General features: G+C 42.8%; 1 long non-coding RNA gene across 1 annotated transcript in view; it reads left to right on the top strand.

Moving 5' to 3' along the window:
* LOC139751870 (uncharacterized) overlaps positions 1–1,552 on the top strand; it is a 93,039-nt gene extending 91,487 nt beyond the window's left edge. Inside the window, exon 3 of the long non-coding RNA XR_011713441.1 lies at positions 1,466–1,552. This is a non-coding gene — a long non-coding RNA (uncharacterized lncRNA). The remainder of the gene's footprint in view (positions 1–1,465) is intronic.
* Positions 1,553–23,627: the final 22,075 nt, after the last annotated feature.

Below are 23,627 nucleotides of genomic sequence, written 5' to 3'. Positions count from 1 at the left end.
TATCTTTCCGGAGTATCTTTATTGCTGCGTATATTTTCTCTTCCCGGAATATATTTTTGTGTGTCTTTGAGCTTCCCAAGTTTATTTTATATCTAAGTGTCTTCATGGCTGTGTATCTTTTTTGCTTCCGTAGTATCTCTGCGTATCTTTTTTGCTTCCGTCGTTTCTGTGTATCTTTTTTGCTTCCGACGTTTCTCTGTGTATCTTTTCTTGCTCCGTTAGTATCTATGTGTATCTATTTGCTTCCCTAGTATCTATGTGTATCTTTTTGCTTCCGGAGTGTTTGTATATCTTTTTTGCTTCCCTGGTATCTCTGTATCTTCTTTGCTTGCCTAGTATCTGTGTATCTTTTTCGCTTCTTTAGTATCTTTTTGGCTTCCCTAGTATCTCTGTGTATCTTTTTCGCTTGCCTAGTATCTCTGTGTATCTTTTTCGCTTCCCTGGTATCTCTGTGTATCTTTTTTGCTTGCCTAGTATCTCTGTGTATCTTTTTCGCTTCCCTGGTATCTCTGTGTATCTTTTTTTGCTTGCCTGGTATCTCTGTGTATCTTTTTTTTGCTTGCCTGGTATCTCTGTGTATCTTTTTTGCTTGCCTAGTATCTCTGTGTATCTTTCTGCTTCCTGCACATCACCGTTTCATCAGCGTTCGGTTCTACAAAGCCGCCGGCTGCTTCATAGAGTTTATTGTCACGCACCTCTTGCTTTGCTGGGCGTATTGAATACCTGGCTGTGTGTGTGAGAGATAGATAGATAGATAGATAGATAGATAGATAGAGAGAGAGAGAGAGAGAGAGAGAGAGAGAGAGAGGCGGGTCGTATTGAGTACCTGTGTGTATGTGTGAGAGAGAGAGAGAGAGAGAGAGAGAGAGAGAGAGAGAGAGGCTTCTGAAAAACAAAATCCTAAAGATGTAGCAGTCGTGAATGATTTAGCGGCACCACAGTTTTGTTAATCATCCAGGAACTAATTATCACCGTAATTAGGCTAACTTCCATCAGAAGACAAAAAAATAGAAACAGAGAGAGAGAGAGAGAACTTTAAACAAAGGGATTTAAATTGAGAGATTTATATATATATATAAAAGGCTTTGGAGAGCTGGCAGGACGATCTTTTCATTAATAATTGCTCTGATTACCCATTGAACGACTGCAAATAAAGTTTAATTATCTTGCTAATTAAGGTAATATCAGGAATAATGTAAGGGAACTTGTATCTTAAAAAAGGTGTATTTAAATTCCATTGGTAATAGATAGTCTTTGTTGATGATGTGGCATGTGAATGCACTCAGGGTCTAGAAATGGCTACTATGCCTTCGAATGTCCATAATTGTATTGTATTGTATTGTATTGTACTGTATTGTATTGTACTGTATTGTATTATATTGTACTGCTGTTGCCAAACACGTTTGCTCTTTCTCTTTTGTCTTTCTATTGATGTAGTTTTTATTTTTTTTTCTATTTTTTTTAGGTCTAGATTCTATTGATGTTTTGTATGTTGCGAAGATGTGGGTATTGCCAGAGTTCGTTCTGCACGCTGATTGGATCAGGGCGTAGGTAAGTTTTATGTAGTATTGCTTATATATATATATATATATATATATATATATATATATATATATATATATATATATATATATATGTATATATGTTTGTCTTGTAGTTTCTCGTATACTCACCGTTCACTGTCAGCTTCCCTAACCATCTTCCTCGCATGCTTCACAGTCAGCCGCCCTCACCATCTTTCACCGTCACCATCTACCTTATTGGTGGCCAGGCTTTTATGAGTGGCGGATTACCAGTCCGCCTCTCCTTCACCGTAAGTACATCATTACATGTAAAGATTGGAGTTTAATATCGTTAATTACTTTGAATGATTCTTGCGTATCACGTAGCTTAGAGAAATATAAAGAGAGAAAAAGAGAAGAGTGAAAATAACGTTTCCCTCTTAAGGGAAGAGAAAGAGATACCTTTATATGTAATGATCTTTAATTGAGGAGTGTTTATGAATTTTTTTTATCGTCCGGCACCGGAGCACCGTATGAGGGTACTCTTGTACCTCCGGGCTGGGTCCGGTGTACCGCAAGGGGGTACGCTTGTACCTCCGGGCTGGGTCCGATGTACCGCAAGGGGTATGCTTGTACCTCCGGGCTGGGTCCGGTGTACCGCAAGGGGGTACGCATGTACCTCCGAGTTCGGTCCGGCGTACCGCAAGGGGGTATGCTTGTACCTCCGAGTTCGGTCCGGCGTACCGCAAGGGGGTGCTCTTGTACCTCCGAGTTCGGTCCGGCGTACCGCAAAGGGGTATGCTTGAACCTCCGGGCTGGGAGCAATGGTCTGTTTTCCCTCTCCTTTAATATGAAATTTTTCGTTTACACCCAAGTTCGTCTAGCGCCTTCGTAATGTCTTGCCCAAGCCGTAGCCAACGGAATAGATAGATAGATTGAGCCAACTCACATTCAGTCTGATCTCCTCTTTCAGCCACCGCCTCAACCCCCCCCACTTCCCTCATAAGTGACAACAGCAGGTGTTGGCACGTTTTATTTATGCGGGCAGCGCGCGGTCACCTGCGTCATTGTGATGGTAATGTTGGCAGCCGGCAGAGGCGCCTGGCGGACCAGCCTTAAACTGTCATCATGGCTGTTTGTTCCCTCCCCCCCCCCCCCCCCACACACACACACACACCCCACCCCATTAAATCCCCGAGATCCCCTTACCCTCGATCCTTTGCTTGCCCCCCTAGAGGGAAGGGGGGGGGGGAGACAATACCTAATACCACCCAAAAACCACCCAGTACCCCCGGAGGCTGTGCGTAGTGGGACTTAATCACACTACGATTAACCGACTCTCTCTCTCTCTCTCTCTCTCTCTCTCTCTCTCTCTCTCTCTCTCTCTCTCTCTCTCTCTCTCTCGGTGGGGAGCTTCCTATTACCCATATCTTGGGAGGCGTGGGGGGGGGGGTCATATACATTTCCTGTTACCTGGAGAGAACCAGATAAGTCATTCCCGGTTGGGGGCGAGGTATGCAAGAAACATGTCGACCCATTCCGGGGGTTGAACCATGGAAGGGTCTCTGGTTACGGTGCATTGCACACGACCGCTCGAGAGTGGATGTGAGTGGATGTGGCCTCTCATCGCCTGTTCCTATGACCGCCCAGCTAACGTGGGAAACGGCGATCAAGGATGAAAAAAAAGGGGGGGGGGTTTATACTGTTGTGGATAGTGTGGCTGGTGAGGATGTCTGTGTATTCTTGATGGAGGAAGTCTACTGTGTTAGACATATGATGTTCAGAAATCCATACAGTAGCAGGAATGTGAATGTAAACATACACTGTATTAAGATGTAGGTATATGCATCATATTTGTATAATTGTATAAGCCCATTGTATAACGGTGTGTAGAGGCTCATTATTTCACAGACACTAACAAACCTTGTATGCCAACCACTACACACATGGATGCTGACATACACACACACACACACACATACTTCGGTGTATATAAACTCCACGTACAACGGTGCCGAAGTGAACCGTTGGCTGGTCATACAGTGTATACGGAGCAGCATGTATATCAGGGGATGTGTATGAGTCGGGCGAGATGGTTTATCAAACACTGGCCGCTGCCAGCATAAACACGGCGCTTTTTTGCACACCTTCAGACGTAGCTGGAGGTGAGGTCAGGTGTGTGCGAGGGTTCGAACCCTCCCGCCTACCCCCCCCCCCCCCCCCCGTTGGTGAGAGGGTGGGAGGGCTGGAGGGTCATGGAGGGAGTGGATGGGGCAGGGGTGGGGTTACATTCTCATTGTTAGGCACTGCCTTTAAGAGTCAAGGAGGCGTTGCCAAAATGGTCTAATACATGTTAGATAAATGAGTATGATATTAAAGAGTAATATATATATATATATATATATATATATATATATATATATATATATATATATATATATATATATAATGTATATGTATTATAAAGGGTTTCAGGTGTGGAAGAGGTCAAACAAAATAAGACTTGAAGCTGGAGAGGAGGTCATCGTATATGTAGGATTCGAACCCTGTACTTGGTGACAAGGTGTTAGAGGGTATAGAGTTCACCCAAACGAGGCGTAAATGAATTGGATTTCTTTAAGAACCGTGACTGAAAGAAGCGATGAAGTAAAAAAGGAGCGAAGACGAAAAGAAACCGGAGTGACGGGAAGGGAAGGTGAAAGGACATCTTCGCTACCGGCTTTCCTGTCTTCAGTAGTATCCCCCCCCCCCCCCACACACACACACATACATACACACACACACACACACACCTTCATCTTCACTTTAAAATCTCATCTTCACTACACCCCTGGGAGGCATCCTCATCCCGGGAGGCAGGACATTGGAAAGCCTTGAGACTTCGGGATGGAGTTTATTAGGTTTGGAAATGCTTCTCTCCTGGGCCAGTGTACCTACCGCTTGGAGTATTGGGCTTTGAAGCGACTTAGCACATGACGGTGAGGGTGTTTTTTGAGCACGATGGTACGATCCGTGAGCCAAATGTATGACACCCTCGCATAGTAAGCCATGATGGCTAGGCTTTTGATCTGACCCCTTAACAATACATAGTAAATTATATTAAAAAGATCAGAATTATTTTTTGTACAGTTTTGTGGCATCGTATAGAGATATAAGAATAAAAGTTGGTACCCACTCGATTGGACAGGGGGGCCGGGCGCCGATCTGTCTAGCCAGACACTCGGTTTTGTTATGAAACCCAAGCGTATATATATAACTGAACTTCAAATAAATTCGCTCATATGATCCCACAACGGCCTAGCCGTTCGAAGTAAGTCGCAAGGGTGAAGAAGTGTTGCACTTCGGCTTTGTTTTTGTTTATACGAATCTCCTCGGACGTAATGGCATTCAGGTGCGCGTGCGCAGTGATGTGGCTCCGATACACGGAGGATCATCTACGTCATAGAACGCAGCATGGGCCTGAAAATTAGTAATAATTTTTTGTCCCGATATTTTCTCGTAAGGAATCTCTCTCTCTCTCTCTCTCTCTCTCTCTCTCTCTCTCTCTCTCTCTCTCTCTCTCTCTCTCTCTGTTAGAGGCATTTATATCGTATAGAGGCAGTTATGACAAAAGGAGACATGTCGAGCAAGGGGATATCGGAGTGGATGTGAAAGTGGAGAAATGCAATGTTGACCCATGACCTGCTCATGGAAATGGTAATGAGATGATGCGACAGAAAGCTCGATAGATAAAATCCTCGTCTGAATCGTTCTGTATTACCCCGGCAGTTCTTACTCGATATTACTGCGCACGTGAATTTTATCATATGAAAGGAAAATTGAAAATCTTTCAATATTATAACGCTCATAACTTTTATATCACTATTTTATGGATATTATACTTCTCTAGTAATACTGTTGTTGATTATATGTCTCGTAAACCATCATAATGATTGAGAAATACTGTGTTTTAAGAAGAATTGAGGTTAGTGTAATGGGATCTAGTTTTCGCCGCGGAGGAACTCGGATGAACTGCTGGCGGAGGGCCAACGGGCACCGTGTTTACATTCTCGGTCCGTAACAGCTGACCGGGTCTGCTAACAGCTGACCGGGTCTGCCAACGTTGCTTTTGATATGCACAAAAAATAGTATTTCTTTCTTTTTTTTTTTTCACTTGAGATACTTTTGATCTTATTGGTTACACTCACTTAAATGAAATAACCGGAAGGATCAAAGGGAATTTATTTAGTTTTCGATATTAACCTTTTGAACACGATGTGTACGACCCTGGTCCTGGCCTAAGGTTAAAGAGGCCAGGACGGCGTACCCTAAGGGTCGTACAGTCGTGCTTAGTAGCCCTTCTTTAGTGCACAAGGGTCGTATCTGTGTTCAAGGGTCGTTCCATCGTGATCAAAAGGTTAACTTACGGTCAATTGCCGCGTGATATTAGTACGTTAAACATTTCAGAATGAACCCCAAGTTAGACTGAATGATCCATTCCAATATTTTGCTCTTAAACTTAAGGGGTTTGCAGTGTTCCTTGGTGGGGATTCAAACCTTCGCCTCGCAGCATGAAAGTCACTCATGAACACAAGCTCTACCAGTGCACATATAGCAGGGTTGACTGCCTCTCTCACGTCTTTGTCTTGTTTCTCTCTTGTCATGAATGCATATGACTTTATATCCTCAAGAATGATGGTTCATTGACAGCACGTCGACCCCGGTATACCACATCGTTCCAATTCATTCTATTCCTTGCACGCCTTTCACCCTCCTGTACGTTCAGGCCCCTAACGCTCAAAATCTTTTTCACTCCATCCTTCCACGTCCAATTTGGTCTCCCACTTCTCCTTGTTCCCTCCACCTCTGACGCATATATCCCCTTTGTCAATCTTTCCTCACTCATTCTCTTCATGTGACCAAACCATTTCAATACACCCTCTTCTGCTTTCTCATCCACACTATTTTTATTACAACACATCTCTCTTACCCTTTCATTACTTACTCGATCAGACCACTTCACACCACATATTGTCCTCAAACATATGATTTCCAACACATCCATCCTCCTCCGCACAGCCCTATCTATAGCCCATGCCTCACAATCATATGACATTGTTGGAACCACTATTACTTCAAACATACCCATTTTTGCTCCGAGATAACGTTCTAGCCATCCACACATTCTTCAACGCTCCCAGAACTTTCGCCCCCCTCCCCCACCCTGTGACTCACTTCCGCTTCCATGGTTCCATCCACTGCTAAATCCACTCCCAGATATCTAAAACACTTCACTTCCTCCAGTTTTTCTTCATATATATATATATATATATATATATATATATATATATATATATATATATATATATATATATACACTTTTAGTTGTTTCCCACGTTAGCGAGGTAGCGTCAGGTACAGACGAAAAAAATGGCCTCATTCGCTCACATCCACTCTCTAACTGTCACCGGACAGTCACCTGTCACTGACACCAGAGATTACCGTGTGTAGCCAAGCCCCACAGATTATTCCATTGTCCATCTTGATTGCCCTGGTTCGCCTCGCTGACAGCACCTCGCCATCCAACCTATTCTGTACGCTTCTCGCCCTCGTGAATGTTCAGTTTCCGATACTCCGTCCTTCCATCTCCTCCTTAGTTCTCCCCTACCCTATTGCTCTCTTTACTCCGAACACAGATCCACTTTTTCAGTCTCTTAATTCATCTACAAATGTCCGAATCATTTTAGTAACCTTTTGTTGTTTTTATGGATTAGACTTCTTCCCAGGACGGTAATATCTTAAACGATCAAACTGCCTCTCGCCAGTTGTCGTCCCCCAGCATTTCATTTTCTCCCTATCTAACCTCCTTTTCCTTTCTTTTGCTTTCGTTGTCTAAGGCTTCCATCTATACAACACTTGTCAGGAGCACTGTACTTTGAGACACGCCCATCTTTCCCCCTGAAAGATAATGGACTTATTATCCACGCGTTTTTTTTTTTTTTTTTTAATGAATCCAGAACCTTAAAGCTCTCTCTTACACCCCACCACTATGGTTCGATCCACTTCCTTCAAGTCTTCCCCACTCAGGTCACACTTCAAGCACCCTTTCTCCTCCTCACGATGCCCCTCATTACCTTATTTTTTTGTTCACCATTCATTTTCGACTTTTATCTGTTGACACGGTCCCTCGTACCCCCATCACCATTTATCTGTGGTGTCTAGGGTTCTGCCGCCATACATATTTCACTCATCATTACCCCCAGGACCTCCTTCTGAGAACGAGTCCTTGGTGTTACCCGAGAACTCACTTCTTCCGGAGGCTCCTGCAGCCCAAGGCTGTGCTACTTCCAGTAGCAGAGGAAATGTGGACCCCTTTGGAGTGAGAAGTTCTTTGACGAGACTATACTCCCAGCGATACAGCCTCAACGGAAGGAGTCCTTTTTATTGGCAGTGTAACCCCATGCAATATATATATATATATATATATATATATATATATATATATATATATATATATATATATATATATATATATAATCACGCGTACTCATACATAGATACGCACACCTTTTGTATTCTGTCGTCGGAGATGAGGAGGTGTTGGGTGTGGGTGTGTTGTAAGATGTGCCGGAGGTGTGCGCGCACACACACGACCGCCCATCAAAGCATCTTGTCCCGACTTTTAAGAACAAATATCGAACAGTTTCAACTCCCAGAGTAAACACGAGGAAGTTGACGTCGGCAGCGTAAGTTGAGGAGACAATAAAGATCTGGTGTTAGCCAAGACAATGACGTTTGTAGGATCGATTGACTGGATGGATGGAGAGAGAGGGAGGGATGGGGGACAAGAAGGATAATACTGAAGTCTCAACCCTCACCCCTCAACCCTCACCCTCCTTATTTTCTTCAGTACCGTTTTCTGTTGGTGCGTCCTCGTTCCACCTACCGGTACCCTAACCCACCCCCCACCCCTCCTCTTCTTTCCTCCTCGTCAGATGTTTGATAGATGTTAATAACGGAGATAAAAGAACGCAAAGCGACGAGAGTACACAGAGCGCTGCTAGATACATCGAGACAACGGCCTCCCAGAAAACTCACACGCGGCCGCCGCTGACGGAGCCCCCCCGTCATCAAAGGACGCGTGTGAATGGACAGGAAAGACGGCTCTTTTGATCTCTGGCTGCACAGGCGGAGGGCGAGCCTGACACAAAGGTTGGATGCTGACATATACAAGCCCGTCAACACCTCGCACCGCCTCTCTCCCTCTCTCTCTCTCTCTCTCTCTCTCTCTCTCTCTCTCTCTCTCTCTCTCTCTCTCTCTCTCTCTCTCTCCTTGCCTTCCGTGTGGTGATAATGTGCTCTCTCTCTCTGACTCTCTCTATTGCTCTCGTTCTTTGTTTCCTTGTTTTCTGTCTGGGGTTCTCTTTCATTTCTCTCTCTCTCTCTCTCTCTCTCTCTCTCTCTCTCTCTCTCTCTCTCTCTCTCTCTCTCTCTCTCTCTCTCGTTCTTTGTTTGCTCGTTTTACGTCTGAGGTTCTCATTATTTCTCATTGTTAGTCTCTCTCTCTCTCTCTCTCTCTCTCTCTCTCTCTCTCTCTCTCTCTCTCTCTCTCTCTCTCTCTCTCTCTCTCCCTCCTCTGCCTCCTCTTTTCTCACACATCACCAGCAGCTTCCCCTCAGGGAATCAGGTCCCTCTCCCCCACAATATGTCCCAGGTCTTTAGGTCAAAGGGGTTAGAAAATAAACAAACAAGTAATTTAAAAACTCCTGTGTAAAAGGTTTACCGCGTCGGAGAGGTAGGATGTAAACGTTAAGATGGGTTCTTGTGCTGTTTATATATATATATATATATATATATATATATATATATATATATATACGATAATGTATGTGTGTAAATGGGATAGAGAGAGATCAATTTTGTGATGTGATTCTTAATTTGCTGGTGGAGATGTATATGTGAAAGCCAGACGAGAGAACTGATGGTTTATGACGAGGTTATCTGCTGGAGGACAGTACATGGGAAGGACAGATAACAGAAGACCTGATGGTGTATTGACGAAGTTAGCTGCTGGAGGGCGGTACATGGGAAAGACAGATAACAGAAGACCTGATGGTCTATGACGAGGTTACCTGCTGGAGGGCGGTACATGGGAAAGGGGCATAGCAGAAGACCTGATGGTCTATGACGTGGTTACCTGCTGGAGGGCGGTACATGGGAAAGCCAGATAATAGAAGACCTGATGGTCCGTGCCTCGGTTATCTGCTGGAGAACATTAATAGCATCATCGTATACTCCTAATCTATACGGATGGAGGGTGGATGGTGCAGCAGCAGGAGGAGGGGGTGGGGTGGGGTCGTGTGGATGTAAGCGTGTCGGTAGCTTGTGATGGGAGAGGGAACAAAGGTGCAGCAGTACTTGTGATGGGAGTCCCGAGCTAAGAGTGGGCTCTTGGGAACTGGTTTTCACACCGTCCCATTGTGTAAGGCGCATGGGGAGATCTCCCCGGCGACGCTTTGGTTAGCCAGGCTTCAGCTTAGGGAGAGAGGAGACTTTATCTCCCCGACGACGCTTTGGTAGCCAGACTTCAGCTTGGGGAGAGAGGAGACTTTATCTCCCCGACGACGCTTTGGTTAGCCAGGCTTCAGCTTGGAGAGAGAGGTGACTTTATCTCCCCGACGACGCTTTGGTTAGCCAGGCTTCAGCTTGGGGAGAGAGGAGACTTTATCTCCCCGACGACGCTTTGGTAGCCAGACTTCAGCTTGGGGAGAGAGGAGACTTTATCTCCCCGACGACGCTTTGGTAGCCAGACTTCAGCTTGGGAAGAGAGGAGACTTCATCTCCCCGGCGACGCTTTGGTTAGCCAGGCTTCAGCTTGGAGAGAGAGAGGAGGCTTTATCTCCTCCCCGGTGGAGACTTTTTTTTTTTCCACTCCTCCGTTGGAGACCCTGGCATGTTGGAGGCTTAAGGAGGCTAGATGAATAAGAATGAGCGGTGGAAGAGGTGTTTGAAGGTGAGGTCAGGGCTGCAGAAGGTGTAATTGAATGAAAGGAGCATTGAAAAAGAAGGTTTGTTCACCGGGAGGCATAGATGCAAGTGGCTTTGTGGGAGTGAGTGTGTGTGTGTGTGTGTAAACAGAAGGTGCCTTGTATTTCCCAATAGGTCTTCTGCTATTTCATGGCTTCTTAAGTGATGGCAAGTTAGATATAATGTACAGTGGATATATGATGTCTGGAGTGGATGATGATCAGTTGAAATTGCATGAGGCAATGACTGGAACAGATACATACGAGTTGAAGTTGCAAGTGGATGGGCAATACAGATCATGGAAGACGTAAGTGGATGGGCATTACAGAACATGGAAGACTTTGGTGGATGGGCAATACAGAACATGGAAGACGTAAGTGGATGGGCAATACAGAACACGAAGACGTAAGTGGATTGGCAGTACAGAACATGGAAGACGTAAGTGGAAGGGCAGTACAGAACATGGAAGACGTAAGTGGATGGGCTATACAGAACATGGAAGACGTAGGTGGATGGGCAATATAGAACATGGAAGACGTAAGTGGATGGGCAATACGGAACATGGAAGACTTAAGTGGATGGGCAATACAGAACATGGAAGACGTAAGTGGAAGGGCAATACAGAACAAAGGACGTAGTTGGATGGGCAATATAGAACATGGAAGACGTAAACATTCTATTAGTGTTTGTTGTAGTTAGCGTCTTGGACACAACGGTACGACGACCCTTGAGCACAGTGGCACACCAACACTTTCAGCATGACAGTGCGACCCCTCTGAGTGTGATGACCTTAGCGTTTAACTTGATCCCAAAAGGGGGGTCAGGTCAAGTGTTTGACGGTCATACCGGCGTCGTGTTCAAGGACTAAATCTTCGTGCCCAATGGGGGCGTCATACTGTCTTCCTCAAGGATCATAAGGTCGTGTTCAAGGGTCGTTTTTTCTTGCTCAAGGAGCGTAAAGTCGTGCTTGAGGATCGAACCATCGTGCTCAAGAAATGATAATAGAAAAACACAAACACCAGTTTCATATAGAGGTACGATAACTCGATTCGTGATTACCTTAACGATCAGACAACAGTTACTGCATCATTGACCAGAAGATATCACCGACACTGTCATATGACACATTTAACCAAGAATAGATAGGCTCCACATTTCCTGTACTGTAAACCTGAATATCACCCTTATGTTCTGTGCTCAAGTCGTATAATTCATCCCGCCTATTCTTGTCCTATTGTTTGCTACATATTCCATCCCATGTTTTATGTGGTGTGTGTCTTGATGTATGCATACTCGCACCTTGACCCCCTGCATCCATTGGTTGGCATGTATCAAGACCTGATTCGGCAGGTGGTGGCATGAAACAATATGCTCTATTGTCTCCCTGTGTTTGTCTTATTGTAACTTACACTATGTCTAGCTTTGTGTGTGTGTGTGTGTGTGTGTTTGTGTTTTGCCTCTACACATGTGCGTATTTGTGTACGTGTAACGTATTCTTTCTGTGCTTGTAAGAAGCATTCTCCTGACCCCACTTGGCGCGGCTGAAGGTCGCTTGTGCTTGCGCATGCTTTACCGCTCGCTTTATAATAGCGGCATGTGTGTGTGTGTGTGTGTGTGTGTGTGTGTGTGTGTGTGTGTGTGTGTGTGTGTGTGTCGGCAATTGGTACCTGCCAGGACCTCACGCAAGCCCGGTACTTACTGAACTTGTACCTTAGAAGGTACGAATCCATCTCGCCGCGGGATCCTTCTCGCCTGCGTACCGTGGGCGAGCAACTCTAACCTTGTGTGGGGGAAATGTGAACGACTGCTGTAACTACCACAAGGCAGACGAAGAGTTCGGTATCATTCGGCGGTGAACGACCTAAACCCATCACTACCAAGGGATAGATGTTTTTGTCACCGCCTGTGCGACGGATAGAGGAAAGCCTATGCATACTGCAGCAAGGTTGACGGATATAGGCAAGTCCGTGTGTGTATTCTGCAGCAAGGGTACAATTTGGATCCTCTTCAGTTTTGTGTGCGGTGAGGCCAGGACGTGAATAGTTTGCCGAATATTTCATGCCCTCTGTTCTTGAGTGCAATACTAATATTATTCATTATACAGCTTGTCTCCTATACTCTTGTGAAGTGGGGGCTTCGGCAACACGTTGGGTTGAAGAGTAAGTGAGGGTCCTTGCTCGAAGAAGTCATTGGTATTCACGAAGAGGCGCTACATTTCCAAGTTGACCAAAAGGTGTCCCTCTGTATAAGGCACTGAGAATACGGTGACTGTTTCGAAGATGGCATGGTAAACTGTGGGCTGGGCTTGGGGGGAATGGTTTGAGAGGAGGCCGACCATTTTCTTGGCAGTTTCGTGTCTGTTAATGAATTATGTTCTCGTGCATCGACCACTTTGGTTAACGACCACAGACCAGGTAGGGAAAAACCCAAGGAGGGAGATTTACTTGAATAACCCTCTTTGCGCAAACTAGTGTCTTTAACAAGACAAGAAACAGGTTAACCAGCTGTTGATCATGATCTTATAGACGCTGGTCAGCGAAAAGATTGGCATTTAGGTAATTACAACCCCCATAGTTACCCTTCCTTTACTGCTCAACCATATGACTTCCTCAGAGTGTCACACGAGGTGAGGCAAGGTCTTGTTCTGGGTCCACACTATTTAGATCTTATGCTGACCCCAGGAGAATGCGGGAGTTGGGGGTGTATTGGAAATTCGCGTGTCATTAACGTAGATTGGTAAATATGTAATGGTGTATGTAGAGTGACTTCAGACCCCTGAGTTAGGGAGCGGGGGAGCCAGTGAGATTATACAGGGAATCTTGGATTTAAGAACGAGATCAAAAAGCTTTTAGGGATCAGGTAGATGACTTTGCAGGGGTTAATGTCTGGCGTGAGGACGTCGAACTGAGGAGATTTTTCAGTCTTCCCTTAAGGTTCGTTTCTCTGTGGCTGTGTGCCAGTCCAGTCGGACGCCGAGAGACGTATAGACAGACAGACGTCTGGTCTTGGGTTCGCGCAGGGTAATGTGGAGTTCTGCCATAAGTGGTGCGAAGGATCGTTAGCCCATTACTAACAGCACCGTTATCATTTATATCTGTTATCTTTCATATTGGTGTTGGTCTTTCATGTTTGTTGTCTTTACCAAAATGATTATTTGTGATTGGCAGGAAAGCAGATCGTAAATGTTGTTAAGTAAGGAAGTAGCAGTACTTCAGTAAGTAGAATATTCCGGGATATGCTCTTACTCACATACCTGGGATTTAAACTAGGTTTACTCATAGCCATGGACATATTGGGAGAATCTAGACGTTTTGGTTTATTGCTTAGTGACCTGTTTTTAAGTGGCAGGGAAGCTGGTTGTCATTTTTATGATAATGATAGTAATGATAATGATATTAATAGTTTATTTTACTAACTGAAGCCTAATATGCCTCGGGAGCTTCAAAGCTTACAAAACACACACACACACACACACACACACACACACACACACACACACACACACACACACGTATTCCTGATATATATATATATATATATATATATATATATATATATATATATATATATATATATATATATATATATATATATTTATTAGGAATACGTGTGTGTGTTTTGTAACCTTTGAAGCTCCCGAGGCATATTTTCCACAGCTGGTGGTGTGACACAGAGCCAGCTGGATCTGTGTCACAGACGCAGCTCACAACACTTCCCCCTCTCCTCCGTTATCGACTCCGGAGCAAGAGGGACGCGAACCCACCACCCCAAAAACCCAACCCCCACACACAGAGCCACCCCCTTCTCCTCCTCCTCTCCTCCAGTCCTCCTAATTTCTTTCGCATATTTTTTTTTCTTTTATCTCAAAAAGCGTCAGAGATGAAAGGTATCTGAGATCAGACGTCTGAAAAGACTTTTCTTTTTGCTTCTTTTATATAAATTCAGTGACTTTTTTAATGTCAGTCTTTCCGCTTAAGAGTTGTAAAAGTTGGCATTACTCTGTAAAAATAGCCTTTTGTAAAATTTTTTTCTTCGTTTATTTAGCTGAGATTTGTGAAGAAAGGAATGACGTCTGTGCTGTCTACAAGTTATGATTTTTGTAAATGAATTTGTGGTCAGAAGTTCTTGAAAATTTTAAGACAAAGATGTTAAATGGAAACAATTGTAGCTATAGGGAAAATAAACAGAGGAACTAGTCGAAAATGTATAGAGATTTGATAAAGTTGAGAGAAATCGCAGAATATATATATATATATATATATATATATATATATATATATATATATATATATATATATATATATATATATATATATAGGGCCAAATTCCATGAAAGAATTCTGGTGTTTCCAAGTCCTTTTAAAGACTAGTGCAGTTCATGGCTGCGCTACTTCCAGCAGCGGGGAAATGTAGACTACTTGGGAATGAAAAGATACAGCCTCGTCAAAGGTGACTTTTCACTCATGCTATAACCACTCTTAGACGGTAGCATGTAATGCCTGTATATCTTCTGTCGTGCATGTTCTCCATTTCCTAAGTGAGCGAGGTAGCGTCCAAAACATGGCTGAGCCTAAGAGAACAGATCCTCATTTCACTCTTATCTATTCATGTGCTCTGCGTTGCCTACCTGTTTGTATCGACTTAAACAGTCAATGAGGAACATATGATTATACCACGGATGTGTGATATAACCCAGGGATTAGATAAATGAGATAAAGAATACAGGAAGTAAAAGGAAATGAGAAAGGGGGAAGGTTGGAGAAGAGATAAGAGTTAGTGTGTGTGGTGGTCAGGCCGCACACCTTCGATTGGCGTCGGACACGCTTTTGAAACTCCTCTCAAAAGCTGACTTGTCCGGGGGTTCCACGTACGCTTTTACACCACCGCATTTATACACGCTACCCGGAAGTTAGAGAGTCTGTATTTCTCTTCATCGTAAACGTCTATTAATGATGCATGTATTTGGTTATATGATAACCATTCCTTAGAACTTTATGATAAGGGGATAAATAGTGAAGATGCGCGTAATGGCGGCGTCTGGCACGCGCGGCCCCGGCTAGTGCCCAGTAATACTGTCCTTAATACACTAGCGCACAATAGAGGGCGGAAAAGGCGGGGGAAAAAAAAAAAAAAAAAGTCCCTGCCTCCTCTTTGTGTCCTGAGCGAGAGTCCAACTTACTTATTTTTCTCTCCCTCCACGAGACTCATGGATTTTTGAAGAGTGTTGTGTGTGTGTTGTGTGTTGTTGGTGAGGGAATTAATCTTGTTTCCATAGTCTGTGTGTGTCGCCGCCACAAAGAAGCCGTTGACAGCTGACGTAAGAGAGATGTTGTGTATCTTCGGCTCTCATTAACTTTTCAGTTATTTTTGTTACATATATATATATATATATATATATATATATATATATATATATATATATATATATATATATATATATATATATCCCTGGGGATAGGGGAGAAAGAATACTTCCCACGTATTCCCTGCGTGTCGTAGAAGGCGACTAAAAGGGAAGGGGGCAGGGGGCTGGAAATCCTCCCCTCTCAATCTTTTTTTTTTTTTTTCTCCAAAAGAAGGAACAGAGAAGGGGGCCAGGTGAGGATGCTCCCTCTAAGGCCCAGTCCTCTGTTCTTAACGCTACCTCGCTAATGCGGGAAATGGCGAATAGTATGAATATGAAATATATATATATATATATATATATATATATATATATATATATATATATATATATATATATATATATATATAGATATATGATGTTTTGATATCGTGTTGCGTTGTATAAACATTGGTCATTTGTACATTAAAAGAAAATTATGGTTCACGAGAAATGTTATATGTTTATTTTAAGGAAAACGAGGAAATTAGTAGAAAATGTACGTTGGATTGTTTAAATAAATTTACAGTGAAAAATAGAGAACAAATGAGAATAGGTTTTGTAGGTAATGTTAAGATCATCATAATAGGAAATAAATGATGATGTAGAGAGATTATTAGATGGGAAAAAGTTGGAGGAGGTTGTAGACAGAAAAGTTAGAACAAAATCAATTTAGTAGTTTTAGAAAACTGTACCATTGATCTTACATTGGTGAGTTTATGAAACTCACTTGGACTAGATACTTAGATCATTGAATGTTTGCTTTATGTACAGGATGTTAAACACGGAAATATTTATGTGGTAGATCGGTATATGGGGAAAAAAATAGTTAAGTTCTCCATTTTCTAAGGCTGTTTCCTTTGCCATTTGTTACATGTCTTCCTCCTCTTCCCATCTTCTTCCCCTCCCTCCTCATCTTCCCCTCTCCACCCCACTTTTCCTCATAGCTTTGTCCGGGAGGGTACGAGGGGAGGGTGTGGGTCCAGGGAGGCTGCCTCGCCTTTCGGGGGGGGGGGGGGGGAGTCTGTCGGCCGGTAGGTGCTGGAAAGGGGGGGGGGGAGGGGGGAGGTGTCCCGAGAGGCACAACGAATCCTTTGAATTCTTGAAGAAGTTGGTAGTGCGGCCTTTCTCTTCCTAGAATTAAAGTTTCCTCCTTAGAGCAATTTTGTATTTTCTTTTTTACTTCTTAGTATTTGAAGATATGAGGAGACGAATATGGTTATAATGAGTGCAGCATGAGAGGAAGGGAGGGAGGTCTCTCTCTCTCTCTCTCTCTCTCTCTCTCTCTCTCTCTCTCTCTCTCTCTCTCTCTCTCTCTCTCTCTCTCTATCTATCTATCTATCTATCTATATATATATATATCTATCTATCGATCTATCTATCGTTTTATCCAAAAATGCAACTGTGTTCACATTGTCGCCACCCTGCCTTTCCCCCAAATACTCCCTTCAGCTCTCAAAAGAAATTGAGAGAGATTTTTTTAAGAGACTTGTATCTCCTCAGTTCCTGGCATTCTCCCGTGTGGAGTATCTCCAAAGGCTCTCCTCCTCCTCCTCCTCCCCCAGCCTGTCTCTGCTGCCAATGAAAGGGAGGGACTTGGACGAGAGTAGCAGGAGCAGCAGCAATTGTTGCACTTTGCTTCTGTAACGAGACCCTCCTTCCTCTTAGTACACATGACACCATATTCACACCGTCAGCACCATCCGTTTCTCCACTGACCTTGTATTCTATTGATCACTGTCTCACTAGCACATCTGAGGCCTTGATTCTCTCTCAGACTCGTCAATTACATTGTTGTCTTACTTGTTAGATCCTCTTCACATCTTCATCCGTATCCACTTCGCAAACGTGATTCCGTTTCAGATGATGATGAGCTTGTCGCAAACACGGCCCGTTGAATGCAGGCCTGGAACACACCCCGGGAAGAACTCATGAATGCAGGCCTGGAACACACCCCGGGAAGAACTCATGAACGCTTGACAGTCATGTGGTTTATAAAGATCAGTCCTCCCTATTGTTTTTTTTTTTTTTTTCGTGGTTAAGGGTCGTGCCATTGAGGACAAGATGGCTTATACCTACCTTGGGTGAGAGAGAGAGAGAGAGAGAGAGAGAGAGAGAGAGAGAGAGAGAGAGAGAGAGAGACCTTTCAGCTATACCTGACAAAGATGAGAGTAACCTAGTAACTCGCATCATCATAGAAAACGGGAGCGGGTACGTAGGATCGAGCCTCTCCCCCAATCGGGGGATAAAACAGGAATTATAACACCACGACATTCAAACTGGGGTGAATAAAAAAATCTATATATATATATACACACACAAACACAATATGCCACGGGGAGTGAACCGTCCGGGCCTCTATAATTTCCGTGTGTGATCCTGTCACACGGATCGAGAAACGGTCACCGATTACCGTGGGTGATAACGCAATTACCGGAAGCAAAAGAGTGCCGGTAATTCCTCGTGGGGTAAATATCACTCAAATGTCACCTGGGGGAAGGGGGACGCGCTGGAGGGATGGGAGGGGGGCAACCCTATCATTACTAGGGAAGGGGGACGGTGGGGGGGGGACTTGTTGTTATTGTTGTTGTTGTTGTTGGTGGTGGAAATGTGAGTTTGATACATTTATTAAGTTAACGTTTATGTGTGTGTGTGTGTGTAAATAACTTTCCATATATAGTACTTTAGTGTGCGTATGTATGCTTGTGATGAATGCTTATGTTGCGCATATATATATATATATATATATATATATATATATATATATATATATATATATATATATATATATTGGAAAGGATCACAATTTTGCGCGTGATCAAGATATTCCTATGAACTTTTCGTGTTTCATTTTCCCCGTGGACTCATAGGAATATATATATATATATATATATATATATATATATATATATATATATATATATATATATATATATATATATATATATACATATATATACATATATACATATATATATATATATATATATATATATATATATATATATATATATATATTGTAGCTAACGTCAGGTACCTGTTCATCGATTCATACCTAATGGGAAGGATGAAGGGCTGGGTTGGCTGTGAGCCAGCTGGTTGCCCTATCCGGGACTCCAACCCTGGTCCTCGTGATTTAAGGCAGGCGGAGCCCCAGCGCATTGACACATTGTTTGGCCGGGCTTGTCAGTGGCTTCTTATATGTTTCTTTATATCACTAAAGCGCAGTGGGGCGACTTGTTGTTACAGAGAGAGAGAGAGAGAGAGAGAGAGAGAGAGAGAGAGAGAGAGAGAGAGAGGAGGGGGGGTAGGAAAGTGAGGGAAGGGAAGGTTGTCCATGTGTCGGTGTGTTTGTCAGTGTGGTGTTGTGCCAGCTGAAGTCTCTGTGTACTTGTTGATGCCCCGCTGCTCTCTCTCTCTCTCTCTCTGTCACTCTCTCTCTCTCTCTCTCTCCCGACGCATGTTGAGCTTTCTGTGCTCTTGGGAGTGTCATTGTATTTGGCTGCATGACTGTAGGAGGTGTTGACGTATTGGTTGAGGTGCTGTTTATCTTGTGGCTATCGCTGTATCCATGTCAGGCTGTGTGTTTGCTTGTGTATTGGTGATTGTTGGAATATATATATATATATATATATATATATATATATATATATATATATATATATATATATATATATATATATATATATATGGTAGCTGGATATGTAGTTTCAGGACGTAAACGATTATACACCTTGGCCAGGAATGTCCAACAAGGACGAAATCACAATGCAGAATCACTGTGAACATAAGACTAACAGCTGCTCGCGTCCTGCATCAGTGCTTAACATATTTTTGGCGTTTAATTGCAGAATTAAATATAAATGTTTGAGTTACAGTGTTTATTTTCATAATTAGGTGTATATATAGATTCACACCTAAATGTAAAACTATTACAGTGTGCATTTTACCTTGCAATTGGCCACGTAAGATATATTTACTAAGATTTTCCTCATATTAATTAAATCTGTTCTTTTTTCTTTTTTTTTTTAGATATTCTTTTATATAAGGTCGTTTTGACGTCAGAACTCGGCGTGTTTCGAACCCTGGTATCAGGGGTCGAGAGGGCTTCCCGATGCGCTATCATGGTGAGTCAGAAACTCGCACGTGATCGTTTTCAACTAACTTTAATTACAGTTTAAGATGTTAATTAAGATTCTTCAGAACTTATGATTTTATGTTCTCTCAGATGTCCGGCATGTTTCGTTGATATATGAATAAATAAATAAATATATATATATGTATATATATATATATATATATATATATATATATATATATATATATATATATATATATATATATTAATTATCCCTGGGGATAGGGGAGAAAGAATACTTCCCACGTATTCCCTGCGTGTCGTAGAGGGCGACTAAAAGGGGAGGGATCGGGGGGCTGGAAATCCTCTCCTCTTTTTTTTTTTTTTTTTTCCAAAAGAAGGAACAGAGAATATTCCCCCAGAGGCCCAGCCCTCTGTTTTTAACGCTACCTTGCTAACGCGGGAAATGGCGAATAGTTTGAAAGAAAAAGAAAAGATATATATATATATATATATATATATATATATATATATATATATATATATATATATATATATATATTCCTATGAGTCCACGGGGAAAATGAAACACGATAAGTTCCCAAGTGCACTTTCGTGTAATAATCACATTATCAGGGGAGAGACAAGAGATAAATATAAGTCAGTTGATATACATCGAAGAGACGAAGCTAGGACGCCGCCATTTGGTAAACATGCGATTGACCAACACATACAACGAGCGTTCAAAATTTATCATTTTACAAATTTTATCAACAATAGAGTTATCTAATTTGTATAGACTATCACTAATATTAAGATTATAATTCTTTGTGTATTTGATGATAGAAGATTCTATGATATTTCTCGTGGTAATAGAGTTTATATATATATATATATATATATATATATATATATATATATATATATATATATGTGTGTGTGTGTGTGTGTGTGTGTGTCGTAAACTGCTTGAGCACGACGGTTCGACCATTATGTGAGATTGGTTGGTCTTTAACCCTAAATAAGAAGCAGTGACCTGCAACCACAAACAGTGCCTTTAACTTCAAGTGACCAGAGCAGTTTAAATATACGGATGAATCAGTGAGAATTTGATTACATGAGTTAACAGGCGGCAGTTTAGATGTATTAGCTTAACCAGGAGCAGTTTAAATGTATTAACTTAACTAGGAGCAGTTTGAACGTAGGATTTAACCAGGGGTAGTTTAAAAATCACGGCTTTATCAGGGGCAGTTTAGATTTAGGACCGAAGCAAGGGCAGTTTAGATGTACGACTTAACTAGGAGGCAGTTTAAAAGTACACGGCCTGACCAAAAGTGTACGGCTTACCAAGGGGGCAGTTTAAATGTACGGCTTATCAGGAGGGGGGGGGGGGAGTTTAAATATACGGTTTAAAAATGTGGCCGTTTGAATGAACGTCATAAACCGGGGGAGGAATTAGGGGGGATGTTAAATGTACGACCACATTGCCAAGGGCAGTTTAAATGTACGGCTTTAAACAGAGGGGACAGTTTAAACGCCCCTCCTTAAACTGAGACGATTGCAGGGTCTCTTGTAGCGTAGGGGGAATGATTTCCCCCCTTCATCCCGGGTTTGCTCTAATTATGGACAAAATTACTCCCATTTTGCTCCATTTCTCACTTTCCTGAAATTAAAGGCGACTAATGACACATAATGGGCTCTCTCCCTGTTAGTCGCACAAAGAAATTGTAAATGCTTAATGAAAGGCTTTAATTAGAAAGAGTTAATTAACTTGTCTAACGGGGCGACGTTTTAGATGTTGTCTACTGTGTGTGTGTGTGTGTGTGTGTGTGTGTGTGTGTGTCCGTGTGGGTGTGTGTGTGTGTGTGTTCGGGCGTGCGTGTGTGTGTGTGTGTGTGTGTGTGTGTGTGTGTGGATGTTTGGGTAATTTCTCGGGTGTGTGTTGATGTTTGGTAATGATGTCAGTGCTGAGGTTTGTGTGATGTCACTGCTGATGTGTGTGTGTGTGTGTGTGTGGATGTTTGGGTAGTTTCTCGGGTGTGTGTTGATGTTTGGTAATGATGTCAGTGCTGAGGTTTGTGTGATGTCACTGCTGATGTGTGTGTGTGTGTGTGAATGCTTGATGATTGTCACTACTTGTGGCCACTTGTGATGTCACTGCTGTAGTGTGAGGATGTTTTGGGTATGGCCACCTGTGATATCAGGGATTCAGTGCGAGGATGTATGATGTTGCAGCGTACGCCATGGTTAGCCTTGACCGCTTCATTTCCCCTGGTTCATCCCGCTGACAGCACATCAGTTCCTGCACATCGCATCGATCCAATTAATCCTACCCGTGCACACCTCTCACCCCCCTGAATGTTCAGGCCCCGGTACCCCATAGCTATCATTCCAATTACTTCTCGGTTCTCCCTCCTCTTTCCTCTCTTCTGGCACAAAGATCCTATTAGACTATATTTGCTCCACCTCTCACACTTTCCAACCCATTTTAGCACATTTTAATCCCCCCCTCAAGCTGACTGCTTATTGCACCCCTCGCCAACAGTATCATTCTTTAAACTACCAACTTGCCTCACACAACGTATCAACTTGGGCACTTCATTACGAAAGCAGCAGCTCTTTCTTGCACCCAAGACTCCAGGATTCACGTCCATGTAACACTCCCTGGACTACTGTGCCTTCAGAGAACACCCATATCTGCTCCTATTGACAGTAACCTCTCTCTCTCTCCACGCTCTAGTCACATATCATCCATCCTTCCTATGTTCTCTTGCTCTTCTCACACTACTCGCCTACTTCCGAACTATTTTCTCTCTCTGAACTTCTCAACTTCCTCATTTTCCTCTTGCGTTTCCATTTCCGTCGTACAAGTGCGATTGGAAGGTAAAGCGGCAAGTAGAGAGGGATGATTTTAAATCTACCGTAATTATGGGTACTTTTTTGCGGTGTAGATTTGCATAACTACACCTCTGTCAATGTGATTTTTATCGTAAGGAACGACGTGTGTGTGTGTGTGTGTGTGTGTGTGTGTGTGTGTGTGTGTGTAAATCCTTATTCGTTCTATATGGGGAGGGAGTTTTACACTCGTGTGAACCTCATCTCTATAACTCTACTGTCATGCAGGTGTTTAAACATCTGTATGCTTTCACCATTCACACTGTCATCATTCAGTCACTATTACATTATAGAAGTACCTTTTTTTTTTTTTTTACATCTTTTCTAACAAATTTCTAGCTTGATTTCTAGCCATATCCTTTACTCTTCTCTCTTTGATTTAGAAACTCGAAGGTTGTAATCAAGTCACCCCGCACTCTTCTCTCTTCCACAGTAGGCATATTGATCATTTCTAACCTCTCCTGTATAATTCACTTTTTTCAGTACGATCTTTCTTGCTTTCCTTAAGGTCTCGTGTTGTTTAGCTCTGTATGTTTCTTAAGTGCGGGAACCACCTGTGAGATACTTATTCTTCTTCTAAGTAAAAATGTGTTGTCAAATCTTTGTTGGACATCTTCTTACCCACGTACTTTAGTGGCATTCAAAATTACCTCAAAGGTGATATGCCTCCTTGACACCTTCTTGACGAGGTGTTCATGTGGTTCCTAAGGTCCCTGTCACACACAAATGTTTTGAAAATCAAACAGATATGTCACGCATCGCA

The sequence above is a fragment of the Panulirus ornatus genome, chromosome 12 (assembly GCF_036320965.1).
Source record: "Panulirus ornatus isolate Po-2019 chromosome 12, ASM3632096v1, whole genome shotgun sequence".
NCBI classification, from domain to species: Eukaryota; Metazoa; Arthropoda; class Malacostraca; order Decapoda; family Palinuridae; genus Panulirus; species Panulirus ornatus.
The sequence above is the reverse complement of the archived record's forward strand: the minus strand, read 5'-3'. Positions and strand labels throughout refer to the sequence as shown.